The 18231-nt window shown below is 38.7% G+C and overlaps 1 long non-coding RNA gene across 1 annotated transcript; it reads right to left on the minus strand.

Annotated features, from left to right (window-relative positions):
• On the minus strand, nucleotides 3093-17546 carry LOC108635855. Its single transcript, XR_001917982.1, has 3 exons — nucleotides 17534-17546; nucleotides 6528-6534; nucleotides 3093-3198 (listed from the first exon to the last, which is right to left on the minus strand). It is a non-coding gene; the product is annotated as an uncharacterized LOC108635855 (long non-coding RNA).

Below are 18231 nucleotides of genomic sequence, written 5' to 3' on the forward strand. Positions count from 1 at the left end.
AAGTCCTAGGTTACATACAATTCCGAAAAGGCCCAAACGTTGTAGGACCATACGGCTTACTCCAGCCCATCGCTGATGCAATCAAACTCTTCATTAAAGAACCTCTACGACCTGCCACATCCTCAATTTCAATATTTAATCTAGCCCCCATCCTAGCCCTAACCCTAGCCCTAACCATATGAATCCCTCTGCCCATACCCTACCCTCTCATCAACATAAACTTAGGAGTCCTCTTCATACTGGCTATATCAAGCTTAGCAGTATACTCAATCCTCTGATCAGGCTGAGCCTCCAACTCAAAATATGCTCTCATCGGAGCCTTACGGGCAGTAGCACAAACAATTTCATATGAAGTAACACTAGCAATTATCTTATTATCAGTCTTACTGATAAATGGATCCTTCACCCTCTCCACATTAATTATTACACAAGAACAGGTATGACTAATCTTCCCAGCATGACCCCTGGCAATAATATGATTCATCTCAACACTAGCAGAAACAAACCGAGCACCATTTGATCTTACCGAAGGAGAATCTGAACTAGTATCAGGCTTTAACGCAGGACCATTCGCCCTATTCTTCATAGCAGAATATGCAAATATTATCATAACAAATATCTTCACAACAACCCTCTTCTTAGGAGCATTCCACAGTCCATACATACCAGAACTCTACACAATTAACTTCACCATCAAATCACTACTACTCACAATTACTTTCCTATGAATCCGAGCATCCTACCCCCGATTCCGTTATGAGCAACTAATACACTTATTATGAAAAAGCTTCCTACCCCTAACACTAGCCCTATGCATATGACACGTATCACTACCTATTCTCCTATCAAGCATCCCCCCACAAACATAAGAAATATGTCTGACAAAAGAGTTACTTTGATAGAGTAAATAATAGAGGTTTAAATCCTCTTATTTCTAGAATCATAGGAATTGAACCTACTCCTAAGAACCCAAAACTCTTCGTGCTCCCAATTACACCAAATTCTAATAGTAAGGTCAGCTAATTAAGCTATCTGGCCCATACCCCGAAAATGTTGGTTTATATCCTTCCCGTACTAATAAATCCAATCATTTTTATTATTATTCTAATAACCGTTATACTTGGAACCATCATCATTATGATTAGCTCCCACTGACTACTTATCTGAATCAGATTCGAAATAAACATACTCGCCATTATCCCCATTATAATAAAAAAACATAACCCACGAGCCACAGAAGCATCAACCAAATATTTCCTAACTCAATCAACAGCCTCAATATTACTAATAATAGCCATTATCATTAATTTAATATTTTCAGGCCAATGAACCGTAATAAAACTATTCAACCCAACAGCCTCCATACTCATAACAATAGCCCTCGCTATAAAACTAGGAATAGCTCCATTCCACTTCTGAGTCCCAGAAGTAACACAAGGTATTCCCCTATCCTCAGGCCTAATCTTACTTACATGACAAAAACTAGCACCCATATCAGTACTTTACCAAATCCTCCCATCCATCAACCTAAACCTAATCTTAACCCTATCAATTCTATCCATTATAATTGGAGGCTGAGGGGGACTAAACCAAACCCAACTACGAAAAATCATAGCCTACTCATCAATCGCCCACATAGGCTTAATAACAGCAGTTTTACTATATAACCCCACCATAACATTACTAAACCTGATCATTTATATCATTATAACTTCCACCATATTCACACCATTCATAGCCAACTCAACCACAACCACCTTGTCACTATCACATACATGAAATAAAACACCCATCATAACAATCCTAGTCCTCATTACCCTCCTATCAATAGGAGGACTCCCTCCACTATCAGGATTTATACCAAAATGAATAATTATTCAAGAAATAACAAAAAATAACAGCATTATCTTACCCACCTTCATTGAAATCACAGCACTACTAAACCTATATTTCTACATGCGACTTACGTACTCCACCGCACTCACAATATTTCCCTCCACAAACAATATAAAAATAAAATGACAATTCTCGACCACAAAATGAATAAGCCTCCTACCAACAATAACCGTACTATCCACTATACTATTACCACTTACACCAATCCTCTCAATTCTAGAATAGGAATTTAGGTTAAATAGACCAAGAGCCTTCAAAGCCCTAAGCAAGTATAATCTACTTAATTCCTGATAAGGACTGCAAGATCATATCTTACATCAATTGAATGCAAATCAACCACGTTAATTAAGCTAAATCCTCACTAGATGGGTGGGCTCCACCCCCACGAAACTTTAGTTAACAGCTAAATACCCTAAATAACTGGCTTCAATCTACTTCTCCCACCGCGAAGAAAAAAAAGCGGGAGAAGCCCCGGCAGAGTTTGAAGCTGCTTCTTTGAATTTGCAATTCAATATGTTAATTCACTACAGGACCTGGTAAAAAGAGGAATCAAACCTCTGTTCTTAGATTTACAGTCTATTGCTTTACTCAGCCATTTTACCCATGTTCATCAACCGCTGATTGTTTTCAACTAACCACAAAGATATCGGTACCCTTTATCTCCTATTTGGTGCCTGAGCTGGCATAGTAGGAACCGCCTTAAGGTTACTAATTCGCGCTGAACTAGGCCAACCCGGAACTCTACTTGGAGATGACCAAATCTACAACATAGTTGTAACTGCACATGCATTCGTAATAATTTTCTTTATAGTAATGCCTATTATGATTGGAGGGTTCGGCAACTGACTAGTTCCTCTAATGATTGGAGCCCCTGATACAGCATTCCCTCGGATAAATAATATAAGCTTTTGACTCCTTCCCCCTTCTTTCCTGTTACTCCTAGCATCCTCTATAGTCGAAGCCGGAGCAGGAACAGGTTGAACCGTATACCCTTCTCTAGCAGGCAACCTAGCCCATGCAGGAGCCTCAGTAGACCTAACCATTTTCTCCCTACACCTGGCAGGCGTTTCCTCAATTCTAGGAGCCATTAATTTTATTACAACTATCATTAACATAAAACCCCCTGCAATATCACAATATCAAACTCCCCTGTTCGTGTGATCTGTATTGATCACTGCTGTACTACTCCTCCTCTCACTTCCTGTATTAGCAGCTGGCATCACAATACTACTAACAGACCGAAACCTAAACACAGCCTTCTTTGACCCAGCAGGAGGAGGAGACCCTATCTTATATCAACACCTATTCTGATTCTTTGGGCACCCTGAAGTATATATCCTTATTTTACCTGGGTTTGGAATAATCTCCCATATCGTGACCTACTACTCAGGGAAAAAAGAGCCATTCGGGTACATAGGAATAGTATGAGCCATGATATCAATTGGGTTCCTAGGATTTATTGTATGAGCCCATCATATATTCACAGTCGGGATAGACGTCGATACACGGGCTTACTTCACATCAGCTACTATGATTATCGCCATCCCAACCGGAGTAAAAGTCTTTAGTTGACTAGCAACACTTCACGGAGGCAATATCAAATGATCCCCCGCTATAATATGAGCCCTAGGTTTCATTTTCCTTTTTACAGTCGGAGGCCTAACTGGAATTGTTTAGCCAACTCCTCCCTCGATATTGTCCTCCATGACACATATTATGTAGTAGCACATTTCCACTGCGTACTATCAATAGGAGCTGTATTCGCCATCATAGGAAGGTTTGTACATTGATTCCCCCTATTCTCAGGCTACACTGTTAATGATACATGAGCCAAAATCCACTTCACAATCATATTTGTAGGTGTTAACATGACCTTCTTCCCACAACATTTCCTAGGACTATCTGGTATACCACGACGATACTCTGATTACCCAGACGCATATACAATATGAAACACTATTTCATCTATAGGCTCATTTATCTCGCTAACAGCAGTGATACTAATAATTTTTATTATCTGAGAAGCATTCGCATCCAAATGAGAAGTCTTAACTGTAGACCTAACCACAACAAATCTAGAGTGACTAAACGGATGCCCTCCACCATACCACACATTTGAGGAACCCACATATGTTAACCTAAAATAAGAAAGGAAGGAATCGAACCCCTGTTATTGGTTTCAAGCCAACACCATAGCCACTATGTCTCTCTCAATAAACGAGATGTTAGTAAAACATTACATAACCTTGTCAAGATTAAATTACAGGTGAAAGTCCCGTACATCTCATATGGCATATCCCATACAGCTAGGCTTTCAAGATGCAACATCACCCATCATAGAAGAACTGCTACATTTTCACAATCATACACTAATAATTGTCTTTCTAATCAGCTCACTAGTACTTTACCTTATTTCACTAATATTAACAACAAAACTAACCCATACCAGCACCATAGACGCACAAGAAGTAGAAACAGTCTGAACCATTTTACCAGCCATTATTTTAATCATAATTGCTCTCCCATCTTTATGAATTCTATACATAATAGACAAAATCAACAACCCATCTCTCACAGTAAAGACCATGGGACATCAATGATACTGAAGCTATGAATACACGGACTATGAAGACTTGAGCTTCGATTCCTATATGATTCCAACATCAGAATTAAAACCAGGAGAACTACGACTACTAGAAGTAGATAACCGAGTTGTATTGCCCATAGAAATAACAATTCGAATACTAATCTCTTCCGAAGACGTCCTACTCTCATGAGCAGTTCCTTCTCTAGGACTAAAAACAGACGCAATTCCAGGTCGTTTAAATCAAACAACCCTTATGTCAACTCGTCCAGGCTTATTCTACGGTCAATGCTCAGAAATCTGTGGATCAAATCACAGTTTTATACCAATCGTTCTCGAGCTAGTCCCACTAAAATACTTTGAAAAATGATCTGCATCAATATTATAAAATCATCAAGAAGCTATGCCAGCGTTAACCTTTGAAGTTAAAGACCGAGAGCATAATACTCTCCTTGATGACATGCCACAACTAGATACATCAACGTGACTTACAATAATTCTATCAATATTCCTAGTTCTCTTTATTATTTTCCAGTTAAAAATCTCAAAACACGACTTCTACTACAACCCAGAATTAATAACAACAAAAATACCAAAACAAGACACCCCTTGAGAAACAAAATGAACGAAAATCTATTTGCCTCTTTCATTACCCCTATAATACTAGGCCTTCCCCTTGTTACTCTCATCGTTTTATTTCCTAGCTTACTATTTCCTACATCAAACCGACTAATCAATAACCGCCTCATCTCCCTCCAACAATGAATACTTCAACTTGTATCAAAACATAATAAGCATTCACAACACCAAAGGAAAAACATGAACATTAATATTAATGTCCCTAATCCTATTTATTGGGTCTACAAATTTATTAGGCCTTCTACCCCACTCATTTACACCAACTACACAACTATCAATAAATCTAGGCATGGCTATTCCTTTATGAGCAGGAGCCGTAATTACAGGCTTTCGCAACTAAACTAAAGCATCACTTGCCCACTTCCTACCACAAGGGACACCCACCCCACTGATCCCAATACTAGTGATCATTGAAACCATCAGCCTCTTCATCCAACCAGTAGCCCTTGCCGTACGACTGACAGCCAACATCACGGCAGGACACTTATTAATTCACTTAATTGGAGGAGCCACCCTTGCATTAACAAGCATCAGTACCACAACAGCACTCATTACATTTATTATTCTAGTCCTACTAACGATTCTCGAATTCGCCGTAGCTATAATTCAAGCCTACGTATTCACCCTCCTAGTTAGCTTATACCTGCATGACAACACATAATGACACACCAAACCCATGCTTATCACATAGTAAATCCGAGCCCCTGACCCCTCACAGGAGTACTATCTGCCCTCCTAATAACATCTGGCTTCATCATATGATTCCACTTCAACTCAACAGCTCTACTGACCCTAGGTCTAACAACAAATATACTTACAATATACCAATGATGACGAGATGTAATTCGAGAAAGTACCTTTCAAGGCCACCATACTCCAGCTGTCCAAAAAGGCCTTCGCTACGGAATGATTCTCTTTATCATCTCCGAAGTCTTATTCTTTACTGGATTCTTCTGAGCTTTCTATCACTCAAGCCTTGCTCCCACACCCAAGCTAGGCGGCTGCTGACCCCCAACAGGCATTCACCCACTTAATCCCCTAGAAGTCCCACTACTCAATACCTCCGTCCTTCTAGCCTCAGGAGTCTCCATTACCTGAGCTCACCATAGCCTCATAGAAGGAGATCGTAACCACATGTTACAAGCCCTATTCATCACCATTGCACTAGGTGTGTACTTTACACTACTACAGGCATCAGAATATTATGAAGCACCATTTACAATCTCAGATGGAGTTTACGGTTCAACCTTCTTCGTAGCTACAGGATTCCATGGCCTCCATGTCATCATCGGATCTACCTTCTTAATTGTCTGCTTCTTCCGCCAACTGAAATTTCACTTCACCTCTAGTCACCATTTCAGTTTCAAAGCCGCTGCCTGATACTGACACTTCCTAGACGTAGTATGACTATTCCTCTATGTATCCATCTATTGATGAGGCTCATGTCCTTTTAGTATTAATCAGTACGACTGACTTCCAATCAGTTAGTTTCGGTCTAGTCCGAAAAAGAACAATAAACCTTATAATTACTCTCCTGACTAATTTTACACTAGCTACGTTGCTCGTAACTATCGCATTCTGACTCCCCCAACTGAACGTATACTCAGAAAAAACAAGTCCATATGAATGCGGATTTGACCCTATGGGATCCGCTCGCCTTCCCTTCTCCATAAAATTCTTTCTAGTGGCCATCACATTCCTCCTTTTTGACCTAGAAATTGCTCTACTCCTACCACTACCATGAGCCTCACAAACAACTAACCTAAACACAATGCTTACCATGGCCCTTCTCCTAATTTTCCTACTAGCTGTAAGCCTAGCCTACGAATGGACCCAAAAAGGACTAGAATGAACCGAATATGGTATTTAGTTTAAAACAAAATAAATGATTTCGACTCATTAGATTATGATTAAGCTCATAATTACCAAATGTCCCTTGTATACATAAATATTATAATAGCATTCACAGTATCTCTCACAGGACTTCTAATATATCGATCCCACCTAATATCCTCCCTCCTATGCCTAGAAGGAATAATACTATCTCTATTTGTCATAGCCACCCTAATAATCCTAAATTCACACTTCACTTTGGCCAGTATAATACCTATCATCCTACTAGTTTTCGCAACCTGCGAAGCAGCACTAGGCCTGTCCTTACTAGTAATGGTATCAAACACATACAGTACCGACTACGTACAAAACCTTAACCTACTACAATGCTAAAATATATTATTCCCACAATAATACTTATACCCCTAACTTGACTATCAAAAAATAGCATAATCTGAATTAACTCCACACTTCATAGCTTACTAATTAGCCTTACAAGCCTACTCCTTATAAATCAATTCGGCAATAACAGCCTCAACTTCTCATTAACTTTCTTCTCCGACTCCTTATCTACACCACTACCAATCCTAACCATATGACTTCTTCCCTTAATACTTATAGCTAGTCAACATCACCTATCAAAAGAAAGCCTAGCCCGAAAAAAACTCTTTATCTCAATACTAATCCTACTACAACTATTCCTGATCATAACATTTACCGCTACAGAACTAATTTTCTTTTATATCATAGTTGAAGCAACACTAGTCCCTACACTCATTATTATCACTCGATGAGGAAACCAAACAGAATGCCTAAATGCCGGCCTCAATTTCTTATTTTACACGCTAGCGGGATCCCTGCCCTTACTAGTCGCACTAATTCATATTCAAAACACAATAGGATCCCTAAACTTCCTAATCCTTCAATACTGGGTACAACCAATACCCAGCTCCTGATCCAACGCCTTTATATGACTAGCATGCATAATAGCCTTTATAGTAAAAATACTACTATATGGACTTCACCTTTGACTACCCAAAGCCCACGTAGAGGCCCCAATTGCAGGCTCTATGGTCCTTGCAGCAATCCTACTAAAACTAGGAGGACATGGCATAATACGGATTACACTACTCCTAAATCCAGTCACCGACTTCATAGCATATCCACTCATCATGTTATCATTATGAGGCATAATCATAACCAGCTCAATTTGCCTTCGTCAAACGGACCTGAAGTCACTCATCGCATACTCTTCCGTCAGCCATACAGCACTTGTTATCGTCGCCATCCTCATCCAAACACCCTGAAGCTACATAGGAGCCACCGCCCTGATAATCGCCCACGGCCTCACGTCCTCCATACTTTTCTGCCTAGCAAACTCCAACTATGAACGAATCCATAGCCTTACAATAATTTTAGCCCGTGGCCTACAAACACTCCTTCCACTAATGGCTACCTGATGACTCCTAGCAAATCTAACTAACCTGGCTCTACCCCCAACAATCAACCTAATCGGGGAACTATTTGTAGTAATATCAACTATCTCATGTTCTAACATCACAATTATTCTAATAGGACTTAACATGGTAATCACTGCTCTATACTCCCTCTACATACTAATCACAATACAACGGGGTAAATACACCCACCACATCAATAACATTTCACCTTCTTTCACACGAGAAAACGCACTCATATCACTACATATACTGCCACTACTACTTCTATCCCTAAACCCGAAAATCATCCTAGGCCCGCTGTACTGTAAATATAGTTTAAAAAAAACGTTAGATTGTGAATCTAACAATAGAAGCCTATCACCTTCTTATTTACCGAAAAAGTGTGCAAGAACTGCTAATTCTATGCTTCCATGTCTAACAACATGGCTTTTTCAAACTTTTAAAGGATGGTAGTTATCCATTGGTCTTAGGAACCAAAAAATTGGTGCAACTCCAAATAAAAGTAATAAACCTATTCTCTTCCCTCACACTAACCACCCTAACTCTACTAACCGCGCCCATCATAATAACTAGTCTCAACATCCATAAATCTGCCAATTATCCACTTTACGTAAAAACAACCATTTCATGTGCCTTTATCACTAGCATAATTCCCACAATGATATTCATTCACACAGGACAAGAAATAATTATTTCAAACTGACACTGACTAACCACCCAAACCCTTAAACTATCACTCAGCTTCAAAATAGACTATTTCTCAATAATATTTGTCCCAGTAGCACTATTTGTCACATGATCTATCATAGAATTCTCAATATGATATGTACACTCAGACCCCAACATCAACCAGTTTTTCAAGTACTTACTCTTATTTCTTATCATAATACTCATCCTCGTCACTGCAAACAATCTTTTTCAACTACTTATCGGCTGAGAAGGAGTTGGAATCATACCATTCTTACTGATCGGATGGTGGTATGGACGAGCAGACGCAGACACAGCAGCCCTACAAGGAATTCTGTATAACCGCATTGGCGACATCGAATTCATCCTGGCAATAGCATGATTCCTAATTGACCTCAACACTTGGGATCTTCAACAAATCTTTATACTAAAGCCAGACAACTCAAATCTACCCCTAATAGGCTTAGTTCTAGCCGCAACCGGAAAATCCGCACAATTTGGCCTACACCCGTGACTGCCCTCCGCAATAGAAGGCCCAACACCCCTCTCAGCATTACTTCACTCAAGTACAATAGTAGTAGCAGGCATTTTTCTACTAATTCGCTTTTATCCATTAACAGAAAATAACAAATTTGCCCAATCTATTATACTATGCCTAGGGGCTATTACCACACTATTCACAGCAATATGTGCCCTCACCCAAAATGACATTAAAAAAATTGTCGCCTTCTCCACATCCAGCCAACTCGGCCTTATAATGGTAACAATTGGAATTAACCAACCCTACTTAGCATTTCTCCACATCTGCACCCACGCCTTCTTCAAAACCATGTTATTCATATGTTCCGGTTCTATTATCCACAGCCTAAATGATGAACAAGATATTTGAAAAATAGGAGGTCTATTTAAAGCAATACCATTTACCACAACAGCCCTCATTATTGGCAGTCTTGCACTAACAGGAATACCTTTCCTCACAGGATTCTATTCCAAAGACCTAATTATTGAATCTGCCAACACGTCATATACCAATGCCTGAGCCCTCTTAATAACACTAATCGCCACCTCCTTCACAGCCATCTACAGTACCCGTATTATCTTCTTCGCACTCCTAGGACAACCCCGATTCCCAACTCTTATTAATATTAATGAAAACAACCCATTCCTAATTAACTCAATCAAACGCTTACTAATTGGAAGTCTTTTTGCAGGATTTATCATTTCCAACAACATCCCCCCAACAACAATCCCCCAAATAACTATACCCTACTATCTAAAAATAACTGCTCTAGCAGTCACAATCTTAGGCTTTATTCTAGCACTAGAAATTAGCAACATAACCCACTACCTAAAATTTAATCATCCATCAAACATATTCAAATTCTCTAACCTACTAGGATATTATCCTACAATTATACACCGCTTAACCCCCTACATAAATCTAACAATAAGCCAAAAATCAGCATCCTCCCTCCTAGATCTAATCTGACTAGAAACTATCTTACCAAAAACCATTTCACTAACCCAAATAAAAATATCTACCACAATCACAAGCCAAAAAGGCCTAATTAAATTATATTTCCTCTCCTTCCTAATTACAATCCTCGTCAGCACAATTTTATTTAATTTCCACGAGTAATCTCTATAAATTACTACAACACCAACTAATAAGGATCAACCAGTAACAATAACTAATCAAGTACCATAACTGTATAAAGCAGCAATCCCCATAGCCTCCTCACTAAAAAACCCAGAATACCCTGTATCATAAGTAACCCAATCCCCCATACCACTAAACTTAAACACAATCTCCACCTCCGTATCCTTCAACACTTAATAAACCATAACAAACCAGGAATAAATGCCCCCAAAACAACCTTATTAGAAACTCAAATCTCAGGATACTGCTCAGTAGCCATAGCCGTCGTATAACCAAAAACTACCATTATACCCCCCAAATAAATTAAAAAAACTATTAAACCTAAAAAAGACCCACCAAAATTCAATACAATACCACATCCAACTCCACCACTCACAACCAATCCTAACCCCCCATAAATAGGCGAAGGTTTTGAAGAAAACCCCACAAAACCTATTACAAAGATAACGCTTAAAATAAATACAATATATATTATCATTATTCTCACATGGAATCTAACCATGACCAATGATATGAAAAACCATCGTTGTCATTCAACTACAAGAACACTAATGACCAACATCTGAAAAACCCACCCACTAATAAAAATTGTAAACAACGCGTTCATTGACCTCCCAGCTCCATCAAACATCTCATCATAATGAAACTTTGGCTCCCTCCTAGGTATCTGCTTAGTTTTGCAGATCCTAACAGGCCTATTCCTAGCAATACACTACACATCCGATACAATAACAGCGTTCTCCTCTGTAACCCACATTTGCCGAGATGTAAACTATGGCTGAATCATCCGATACATACATGCAAACGGGGCATCAATATTTTTTATCTGCCTATTTATGCATGTAGGACGAGGCCTATATTACGGATCATACACTTTCTTAGAAACATGGAGCATCGGAGTAATCCTCCTATTTGCAACAATAGCCACAGCATTCATAGGCTATGTCCTACCATGAGGACAGATATCATTCTGAGGGGCAACAGTCATTACCAATCTTCTCTCAGCAATTCCATAAGCAATGGATCACCTGAGTTTGATCCCTGGGTTGGGAAGATCCCCTGGAGAAGGAAATGGCAACCCACTCTGGTATTCTTGCCTGGAAAGTCCCATGGATGGAGAAGCCTGGTAGGCTACAGTCCATGGGGTCTCAAAGAGTCAGACACGACTGAGCGACTTCACTCACTTTAGGGACATTCCATCCAAATGCAGAAGGATATACCTTCTTCTCAAGTGCATATGTAACATTCTTCAGGATAGAACACATCTTGGGTCACAAATCAAACCTCAGTAAATTTAAGAAAATTGAAATCATATCAAGCATCTTCTCCAACCACAACACTATGAGATTAGATATCACATACAAGAAAAAAACTGTAAGAAACACAAACACATGGAGATTAAACAACACACTTCTAAATACCCAACAGGTTACTGAAGAAATCAAAAGGGAAATTAAAAAATTTCTAGAAACAAATGACAATAAAAACATGACAACTCAAAATCTATGGGATGCAGCAAGAGCAGTTCTATGAGGGAAATAGCAATACAATCCTACCTTAAGAAACAAGAAAAATATCAAATAGATAATAGAACTTTATACCAAAAACAACTGGAGAAAGAAGAAAAAAAAATCCTAAAATTAGTAAAAGGAAAAAAATCATAAAGATCCCAGCAGAAATAAAATGAAAAAGAAATGAAAGAAACAACAGTAAACATTAATAAAACTAAAAGCTGGTTCTTCAAAAAGATAAACAAAATTGACAAATCTTTCAGTTCAGTTCAGTTCAGTTGCTCAGTCGTGTCCAACTCTTCGCGACCCCATGAATCACAGCACGCCAGGCCTCCTTGTCCATCACCAACTCCCGGAGTTTACTCAGACTCACGTCCATCGAGGCAGTGATGCCATCCAGTATCTCATCCTCTGTCGTCCCCTTCTCCTCCTGCCCACAATCCCTCCCAGCCTCAGAGTCTTTTCCAATAAGTCAACTCTTCACATGGGGTGGCCAAAGTAATGGAGTTTCAGCTTTAGCGTCATTCCTTCCAAAGAAATCCCAGGGCTGATCTCCTTCAGAATGGACTGGTTGGATCTCCTTGCAGTCCAAGGGACTCTCAAGAGTCTTCTCCAACACCACAGTTCAAAAGCATTAATTCTTCTCTTCTCAGTCTTCTTCATAGTCCAACTCTCACATCCATACATGACCACAGTAAAAACCATAGCCTGACTTAGTTGGCAAAGTTATGTCTCTGCTTTTGAATATGCTATCTAGGTTGGTCATAACTTTTCTTCCAAGGAGTAAGCGTCTTTTAATTTCATGGCTGCAATCACCATCTCCAGTGATTTTGAAGCCCCCAAAAATAAAAGTCTGACACTGTTTCCACTGTTTCCCCATTTATTTCCCATGGAGTGATGGAACCGGATGCCATGATCTTCGTTTTCTGAATATTGAGCTTTAAGCCAAATTTTTCACTCTCTACTTTCACTTTCATCAGGAGGCTTTTTAGTTCCTCTCCACTTTCTGCCATAAGGGTGGTGTCATCTGCATATCTGAGGTTATTAATATTTCTCCTGGCAATCTTGATTCCAGCTTGTGCTTCTTCCAGTCCAGCGTTTCTCATGATGTACTCTGCATATAAGTTAAATAAGCAAGGTGACAATAAACAGCCTTGATGTACTCCCTTTCCTATTTGAAACCAGTCTGTTGTTCCATGTCCAGTTAGATTTCTCAAGAGGCAAGTCAGGTGGTCTGGTATTCCCATCTCTCTGAGAATTTTCCACAGTAATTGTGATCCACACAGTCAAAGGCTTTGGCATAGTCAATAAAGCAGAAATAGATGTTTTTCTGGAACTCTCTTGCTTTTTCCATGATCCAGCAGATGTTGGCAATTTGACCTCTGGTTCCTCTGCCTTTTCTAAAATCAGCTTGAACATCAGGAAGTTCATGGTTCACATATTGCTGAAGCCTGGCTTGGAGAAGTTTGAGCATTACTTTACTAGCATGTGAGATGAATGCAATTGTGCGGTAGTCTGAGCATTCTTTGGCATTGCCTTTCTTTGGGATTGGAATGAAAACTGATCTTTTCCAGTCCTATGGCCACTGCTGAGTTTTCCAAATTTGCTGGCATATTGAGAGCAGCACTTCCGCAGCATCATCTTTCAGGATTTGAAATAGCTCAACTGGAATTCCATCACCTCCACTAGCTTTGTTCATAGTGATGCTTTTAAGGCCCACTTGACTTCATATTCCAGGATGTCTGGCTCTAGATGAGTGATCACACCATCGTGATTATCTGGGTCATGAAGATCTTTTTTGTACAGTTCTTCTGTGTATTCTTGCCACCTCTTCTTAATATCTTCTGCTTCTGTTAGGTCCATACCATTTCTGCGCTTCATTGAGCCCATCTTTGCATGAAGTGGTCCCTTGGTATCTGTAATTTTCTCTAGAGATCACTAGTCTTTCCCATTCTGTTCTTTTCCTCTATTTCTTTGCATTGATAATTGAAGGCTTTCTTATCTCCTCTTGCTATTCTTTGAAACTCTGCATTCAGTTGCTTATATCTTTCCTTTTCTCCTTTGTTTTTTGCCTCTCTTCTTTTCTCAGCTATTTGTAAGGCCTCCCCAGACAGCCATTTTGCTTTTTACATTTCTTTTCTGTGGGGATGATCTTGATCCCTGTCTCCTGTACAATGTCACGAACCTCATTCCCAAATATTTAGCCAGATTTATAAAGAACAAAAGAGAGAAGAATCAAATCAACAAAATTAGAAATGAAAAAGGAGAGTTTACAACAGACAATGAAGAAAAAAAAAAGGATTATAGGAAACTATTATGAACAATGATATGGCAATAAAATAGATAACTTGGAACAAATGGACAGATTCTTAGAAAAGTTCAAATTTCCAAGACTGAACCAGGAAGAAATAGAAATTATTAACAACCCAGTTACAAGCACAGATATTGCAGCTGTGATCAAAACTCTCCCAGAAAACAAAAGCCCAGGACCAGATGGCTTCACAGGAGAATTCTATCAAACATTTAGAGAAGAGCTAATGCCTATCCTAAAACTCTTTAAATAAATTTCAGAAGAAGGAACACTTCCAAACCCATTCTACAAGGTCACCATCACCCTGATACCAAAACCAGACACAGACAACACCAAAAAAGGAAACAACAGGACAATATCACTGATGAACTTAGATGCAAAAATCTTCAACAAAATATTAGCAAACAAAATTTAGCAGCAGATCAAAAAGCTCATACAGAACAAAAGAGACCATAGCAAAAATCAACAAAGCCAAAAGCTGGTTCTTTGAAAGGATAAATAAAATTGACAAACCATTAGCCAGACTCATCAAGAAGCAAAGAGAGAAAAATCAAATCAATAAAATTAGAAATGAAAATGGAGAGATCACAACAGACAACACAGAAATACAAAGGATCATAAGAGACTACTATCAGCAGTTGTATGCCAATAAAATGGACAACGTGGAAGAAATGGACAAATTCTTAGAAAAGTACAATTTTCCAAAACTGAACCAGGAAGAAATAGAAAATCTTAACAGACCCATCACAAGCACTGAAATTGAAATGGTAATCAGAAATCTTCCAGCAAACAAAAGCCCAGGTCCAGATTCCTTCACAGCTGAATTCTACCAAAAATTTCGAGAAGAGCTAACACCTATCCTCCTCAAACTCTTCCAGAAAATTGCAGAGGAAGGTAAACTTCCAAACTCATTCTATGAGGCCACCATCACCCTAATACCAAAACCTGACAAAGATGTCACAAAAAAGGAAAACTACAGGCCAGTATCACTGATGAACATAGATGCAAAAATCCTCAACAAAATTCTAGCAATCAGAATCCAACAACACATTAAAAAGATCATACACCATGACCAAGTGGGCTTTATCCCAGGGATGCAAGGATTCTTCAATATCCGCAAATCAATGTAATTCACCACATTAACAAATTGAAAAATAAAAACCATATGATTATCTCAATAGATGCAGAGAAGGCCTTTGACAAAATTCAACATCCATTTATGATAAAAACTCTCCAGAAAGCAGGAATAGAAGGAACATACCTCAACATAATAAAAGCTATATATGACAAACCCACAGCAAACATTATCCTCAATGGTGAAAAATTGAAAGCATTTCCCCTAAAGTCAGGAACAAGACAAGGGTGTCCACTTTCACCGCTACTATTCAACATAGTTCTGGAAGTTTTGGCCACAGCAATCAGAGCAGAAAAAGAAATAAAAGGAATCCAAATTGGAAAAGAAAAAGTAAAACTCTCACTGTTTGCAGATGACATGATCCTCTACATGGAAAACCCTAAAGACTCCACCAGAAAATTGTTAGAGCTCATCAATGAATATAGTAAAGTTGCAGGATATAAAATCAACACACAGAAATCCCTTGCATTCCTATACACGAATAATGAGAAAGTAGAAAAAGAAATTAAGGAAACAATTCCATTCACCATTGCAACGAAAAGAATAAAATACTTAGGAATATATCTACCTAAAGAAACTAAAGACCTATATATAGAAAACTATAAAACACTGATGAAAGAAATCAAAGAGGACACTAATAGATGGAGAAATATACCATGTTCATGGATTGGAAGAATCAATATAGTGAAAATGAGTATACTACCCAAAGCAATTTACAAATTCAATGCAATCCCTGTCCAGCTACCAGCCACATTTTTCACAGAACTAGAACAAATAATTTCAAGATTTGTATGGAAATACAAAAAACCTCGAATAGCCAAAGCAATCTTGAGAAAGAAGAATGGAACTGGAGGAATCAACTTGCCTGACTTCAGGCTCTACTACAAAGCCACAGTCATCAAGACAGTATGGTACTGGCACAAAGACAGACATATAGATCAATGGAACAAAATAGAAAGCCCAGAGATAAATCCACACACATATGGACACCTTATCTTTGACAAAGGAGGCAAGAATATACAATGGAGTAAAGACAATCTCTTTAACAAGTGGTGCTGGGAAAACTGGTCAACCACTTGTAAAAGAATGAAACTAGATCACTTTCTATCACCGTACACAAAAATAAACTCAAAATGGATTAAAGATCTAAATGTAAGATCAGAAACTATAAAACTCCTAGAGGAGAACATAGGCAAAACACTCTCAGACATAAATCACAGCAGGATCCTCTATGATCCACCTCCCAGAATTCTGGAAATAAAAGCAAAAATAAACAAATGGGATCTAATTAAAATTAAAAGCTTCTGTACAACAAAGGAAAATATAAGCAAGGTGAAAAGACAGCCTTCTGAATGGGAGAAAATAATAGCAAATGAAACAACTGACAAACAACTAATCTCAAAAATATACAAGCAACTTCTGCAGCTCAATTCCAGAAAAATAAATGACCCAATCAAAAAATGGGCCAAAGAACTAAATAGACATTTCTCCAAAGAAGACATACGGATGGCTAACAAACACATGAAAAGATGCTCAACATCACTCATTATTAGAGAAATGCAAATCAAAACCACAATGAGGTACCACTTCACACCAGTCAGAATAGCTGCGATCCAAAAATCTGCAAGCAATAAATGCTGGAGAGGGTGTGGAGAAAAGGGAACCCTCCTACACTGTTGGTGGAAATGCAAACTAGTACAGCCACTATGGAGAACAGTGTGGAGATTCCTTAAAAAATTACAAATAGAACTACCTTATGACCCAGCAATCCCACTTCTGGGCATACACACTGAGGAAACCAGAATTGAAAGAGACACATGTACCCCAATGTTCATCGCAGCACTGTTTATAATAGCCAGGACATGGAAACAACCTAGATGTCCATCAGCAGATGAATGGATAAGAAAGCTGTGGTACATATACACAATGGAGTATTACTCAGCCATTAAAAAGAATTCATTTGAATCAGTTCTGATGAGATGGGTGAAACTGGAGCCAATTATACAGAGTGAAGTAAGCCAGAAAGAAAAACACCAATACAGTATACTAACACATATATATGGAATTTAGGAAGATGGCAATGACGACCCTGTATGCAAGACAGGAACAAAGACACAGATGTGTATACCAGACTTTTGGACTCAGAGGGAGAGGGAGAGGGTGGGATGATTTGGGAGAATGTGAATTCTAACATGTATACTGTCATGTAAGAATTGAATCGCCAGTCCATGTCTGACGTAGGGTGCAGCTTGCTTGGGGCTGGTGCATGGGGATGACCCAGAGAGATGTTGTGGGGAGGGAGGTGGGAGGGGGGTTCATGTTTGGGAACGCATGTAAGAATTAAAGATTTTAAAATTTAAAAAAAAAAATAAAAAATTAAAAAAAAAAAGAACCCACCTGCAAAAAAAAAAAAAAAAAAAGCTCATACACCATGATCAATTTGGGTTTATTCCAAGGATGCAAGGATTCTTCAATATATGCAAATCAATTAATGTGATGTACCATATTAACAAAT

Source organism: Capra hircus, chromosome 4, assembly GCF_001704415.2.
Source record: "Capra hircus breed San Clemente chromosome 4, ASM170441v1, whole genome shotgun sequence".
NCBI classification, from domain to species: Eukaryota; Metazoa; Chordata; class Mammalia; order Artiodactyla; family Bovidae; genus Capra; species Capra hircus.